This window comes from Neodiprion lecontei, chromosome 1 (assembly GCF_021901455.1).
Source record: "Neodiprion lecontei isolate iyNeoLeco1 chromosome 1, iyNeoLeco1.1, whole genome shotgun sequence".
Classification (NCBI taxonomy): domain Eukaryota; kingdom Metazoa; phylum Arthropoda; class Insecta; order Hymenoptera; family Diprionidae; genus Neodiprion; species Neodiprion lecontei.
Window position 1 is genome coordinate 39,599,634 of NC_060260.1, and position 6,000 is coordinate 39,605,633.

Consider the following 6,000-nt stretch of genomic DNA (forward strand, 5'->3'; position numbering starts at 1 on the left):
AAATAATCATTAGACACGGTTCGATATTCCCATGTTTCAGATTCGAAGCGAAACTGTGTCGCATCGAGCGATCGAAATGCAACAGAGGCGACGGTGAAACTCGGCAAGCCGAGGATAAGCGACCGACTGCGCATGTGCGAAACAATTGAGCTCTATTGGTCGGCGAGATCGCGTCGCGGCAACATTTTCGTACGTTAGGCAGTGCAGCCAACTTGATAGAAATGGCGCGAATTTGAAAATAAGAAAACGGTTCTCGAATCAAATACCTACGCGGTAGCATATTTTTCACTCTTGTGGTGCGACAAGTTCGCAAAGATTCTTTTTTTTTTACTTTTGACAGCCTGATACTCCAAAGAAATTCAGATCGCATCCTTGAGTATCAATTTGTCGGTTAGTCGGGAAAAATCTTTGGATATAATTCTCACAATCGGTACAACAAGACTTTTCTTACAATGTGCTACACACGGATAGATAAAATAATAACCCCTGCTCGTGTCCTCGGACGATGCTGTCTTTTGTGAAATCAGCATACACAACGATGTTTGCATAGTCGAGGTTCTCCTTCGGAGTGAGTTGTATTGACTTAACGTTAATAAATAATTTTTTTTTTCCTACATCAAGCGATATTAGTTAGCGAGTATTTACACTCGCGATTGGCACTGAGTTTTTACATCATTCTACGTTAACTAGGAGTGATAGTTGTTCGGTCTAAGTATCTTGTCTTTTAGTGAAACAGTCACAGATTCGTATAATAAATACGTGTGTGCGCAATAAATTTGGAAAATTTACTGCCGACAGGTCAAGTATTTTTCCTTGGATTAAATAAGCGGTTTATATCCATACAGATATTTTCGTCCTGGGATGCTGCGTATATTATAGATATATATGTTGCAAGGTGAAATACGTATAATATATTACACACGTTACTAAACATTTTCTGCAGTTAATAGATGTACGCATAAACTTGTATTCTAATTCAAATTCATACGTCTGTACATGTCCTAAACGAATAATCGGACAGCTACATGCAAGATATAATATATACAAATTTTTCACGTGTTTTATTACCGAGATCTGTAATTTCTTATCGCAGTGTAGGTGTATAATTTTATAGTCAAGATCAAGACTGGTACATATCAAACAGCGAGAATCTCAGCAACCCTTCGCCACTAAAACTGTAAGACTTTTAAGCAGAATACACGCATATTTAAATTGTCTCTTTGAATTTGGTACTTTTATGCTTCAAGATATTAATGACAAGTTTAGCAAATCGTATCTTGCGCCTTCACTCCCTAAATAGATTACATCATACAGTAGCGCACCACGTGAACTGAAGAAGATTAAGAATCGGTTGCAATTATAATTATAATACTTACAATGTTTTCGTCAATTTTCCGTTCCGTCCTCCGATCGGTACCAAAAGACATGTAATTGCAGACTCCTACGATTTCCAAAAGTTTGAAACTATCTCACAAGTGATGAAAGAAAAAAACTTGGATAATACGACATCGCCTTGATACGTTAAATTACAAAAACCTTCCCGCAAGTATTCCCGAAAGGGACTTCAGATAAGGTACCAATGACCGAGTCGCTATTAAATATAATCAAGTTTCAATGAACCACAGTTCAATTTCATAAACACGTTGCGTCATTACGTCATCTACATTTTACTCTTCTTCTAGTCGGAATCATTTTATCTTTGTTCCATTCCACCGTTCCTCTCACGTTCCGCGTCCCTACGATATTCCATCGTTCCTCTCCTGTTCCGCATTCCCACCCTATTCCATCGTTCCGCTCCAGTTCCGCATTTCTACCCTACTCCCCATTCCCAAAGACCCAGGAAAACGATATTCCATCGTTCCTCTCCTGTTCCGCATTCCCACCCTATTCCATCGTTCCGTCTTATTTCCGCATTTCTACCCTACTCCCCATTCCCAAAGACCCAGGAAAACTCGAGTTTTAATAAGCGAAACTGGTCTTTGGCGATGCGATGCAGCAGCAGCTGGAGTACTTAAGTGAAATTCGCAATTTCACTCGACGGTGGTCTCGTCGATGACTGTGAAAGGGAGGTCGGGTTGGCGGAAAGGGTTCGAAGAAGAAGAAGAAGAAGAAGAAGAAGGGAATCGGGAAGCGTCGCGTTGCGGCGACACTAAGAATCGCGGATTATACCGATGATGCAGAGAGGCGGGGCATCGGTGGCTAGTATGCGGCTTGCATATTACGCCGTGTGTACCTACGCGATGTAAACAGTGCGGTTGTTGGCAGCCCTCGTGCTCTCGGGAGCAACGCCACGACAGACCTTGAGCGATTATTTTACTGCAACGACCGCCGGCTGCCTGCCTGACTGACTCTGCAGGCAATGCATTCGCGTTGCACTCTGTGCGCAGGATGATAATATCGGTTGCCCGCCTGCCTCACTCTGCCTCTGAACGCATATTATTTGCGACCGTCCTCGGCTCTCTCGTACGCATAAACACACACGCGCGCATCCAAAGGCCCAGCTGCAGAAGTGAACCGCTGCTGCTGCCCAGTGCGCAGCGCTAGTTTTAATGCGAAATCTCTGTTATGCACACGCGCTATGCATATTGCGACTGTGATCCGACTACTCTGCGTCTCTTCGTCCGACCGCCACGCGCGGATACCGCGATTGCTTTCAATGCACACAGAGCTTTTCTTATCTCTCCCGCACGAATGCCGTGAGCATGCGATTTGTGTAATTAGTAATTGCCGTACACTCTGGTCGTTTATTGGGGCCCGATCTGCGTTCTTAACATGGATCCGCGGGTGTCGGAACTCGTGAAAATTTTGTTGAAAGAAAAAGAATTCCCCAGATTACAGAGTTTGGTAACAAAAGTTTCTGGTATTGCATCGTTGATCTGTCGGCTTGGTTAACCACGTTCCCCTGTAGAACGAAAAGAAAACTGCGAGTGATTATAAAACAAGAATAAGATCGCTACGGACCAAATTTACCGATTAAAGATACAAAACCGAATTTCGATTTACGATTAAAGTCATATTTTTCGGTTGTGGGTAAAAATAAAAAACAGTCGAGTACCGCGTCTGTTTACACTAACTATAGCCGGAAAAAATTTCTGGGTAGAAAGCATGAAAATATGTTTAGTTGTGTAAACAAAAAATGAATTGCGAAATACGTTGAGAAATATCGTCGTTCTAGAATTCGAAGGACCGTTAGGTATCACCGTTTATTTTTATCTTGTATCAATCACGTTATTCTCGGCTTTATGCGACAGCAAATTAAAAGATTTAAGACCAAGGTATTTCTCAGAGGAGGAAAAAAATATTTCCCTACCCTAACCGTATACATACCCGGAAGATAAATTCCAGCTGTGAAACGACTTCGGACCGATCTAAACCAAGCCTGTAAATTGAGAATCGGTAAAGCATTGTAAAAATGTCTGGCACATTTATTAAGCTCGATGAAAAAGCGTTGATTTTACGTAGTTCCTTTGAATGAATTTCCATCAGACTATACATATAAATTAACCTACGCAGTAAGGAATGTTCATGGAATTTTACCGTCATTAATTTTCGGTCCAGTCTCCAACGTTTTTCCGTGGTCGACTAAATCGGCGCGGAATGCGAAATAGCGATTTTTCCGACACCGTTCCTTCCCGCAGCAGCATCAGCAGCGTTAACACCCGGAGAGCTGGAGAGAAACAAATTCAGCAGTAATAACATACCAGCATCGGCGTGGGTCAGAATCTTTGCCAAAACGGAACAACGCTTGGAATTCAGGGAGCGTATTTTCCGCACCCTCTCGACCCCGGGATCCCCGCAATGCTGCGTTTTATCTCGCGCGTGGATGAGAGAAAAGCCCCGAATTTACGTGCCTGTAACGTGTCCGAAGCCTTGGCTAGGTATCAAATTAGATCGCCGCCCGCGAGTTATTTCCCTTGCAGTTTACTAATTTACTAAATAAACGTACCGTTTTCTCCGCTATTCGCCGATATCATCGTCCTCGTGTTCTCGACGAATTTATACAAGACGTTTCGAACGTCATCTCGTCTGCAAATATTCATTACACCGGTTTACCCAAGAGCAGCGAAACGTTGCAACCGATTGACGTACCTCACTCGGTATGCAGATATTGTAACAACGTGTACAACAATGCGAATCATCTTGTACGAGATGTGCTACACGTGCCGCGGTGCATATTCCGCATAACTCTGCGACGAATTTCTCGCACGCGCCGCACGATTTCTGCGGTAAAACCGTGTTTCGTTAAACCGAAAACAAAACAGACACGTTGCATATTTTTAACGCGAGATTCGATTCGATGTACTCGTAATTTACAATTTTGTTATACGCGTACAGGCTCAGGGATACAGTTTCGAAATGCAAAAACAATGAATATCAACATTTTGATGATACTCGTTTTTTTTTAAATTACCACAGTACGGAATAGAGTAAACTGACGTTCGTAATAAATTGTCTTCGAATTTAACATTCGGTATTTCAAATAAATTTCGTGTTCGTGCAACTTGTGTTGCAATTTATGTTTAATCTTCTTAATTGCGTGACAAATAAATCGAAAACATTGTATTCATTTATATACAACGTGTCGCGATCGTGATCATCCAAGTTTACCGATCAACTTAGTTGGCCAAACGACCCTTTTTACTCGTGCTAAAGAGGGAAAAAAATTTTACCGCACAAACGCTACCGAGATTGTAAAAAAAAGCTCAATTGTGACTTTAGCTTGCTGTCAGAGATCGCCATCCTTGTTATTCACCATACAGTACGGTATGTATAATAATGCAATAAAAATCAAGATTTTATATATATATACATATATTCACCCTTCGAGATACGTTTAACATCACGTGTCACGTGACTAAATCGTATTGTCGAATAGAAAATTATTAAAAAATATGTTGCATAAAAACGGCAAATTTTACTCGTCCGTAACCTTGATTTGGCAACAAGATCACGATCCAATGATTAACGACTCCGTAAAAGCCATCAAACTGCATACAAAAGTTATCTATATATATATATATATATATACTGTACATACGTATATGTGTATAAACTGGTATACACACGGAACTGTGCATGTATCTTATTATACCTAACACGAGGCTCGGGAGTAGCTACGCATGTATTGTTAAACGTTGGCAAATAGTACGAGCGGTAAACGTGTTCAGAGTAGGAGAGACCCAAGAGAGGCGGGAAAGAGAGAGAAAGAAAGAGAGAGAGAGAGAGAGAGAGAGAGGTGGAGAGAGCGGGGGCGGACGCGGTCTGTGTGTGTTGTTTCAATCATTGAAGAACGCAAAAAAATCTTGCTTGGAAAATATTTACCTTCAACGCGTCGCTAAACATAGAGCCACGTTATAATATTAAATGTATATCGGTGCACGTCTATACGTGTATATACTCGTATGTATATATATAATACACCACTTGTGCGATACGGACACTCGACTAGCGTTTCACGTCCGTACTGACGTGGGTGCAGTTTCAAATAATCCGTAGAAATTACAGTAATGAAATAAAATAGCAGATAAAAAAATTGACGTATTTTAAACGTAATGTCAAAGTAAGCAGTTTTCGTGCAACGAATTGCGCGGAAATTAATTTCTTCCGATTCGGCTAAAATAATACGGGCGAAAAGTGATTTTATAATCATTCGCCTTTTACAACGAACCTCGAAATATCATGCTGGATCAAAACGACCGAGTATGAAATATTAAATTGGAATTGAAAGGAGTTTGAAATAAATTTCACGTATGACTCGAAGTTGTCAAGTTTGTTTTTTTAAAAAACAGCGAACAATTCGTAAATAGTCACGTACACCTATACGAGCCTGTTATCAGCGGATGAAATATTAGCGCTTGCACGCGGTGTCGATAAAATTGATATTAATCGCCGAGCATTGTGTGCACTTAACTACGTGCACGCGTACAATGTATAACACGAGTGGAAAAACGAATGGTAGTCTGCCGCAGGGAGTGTTTTTTACGCAGTGAAAATCCATCG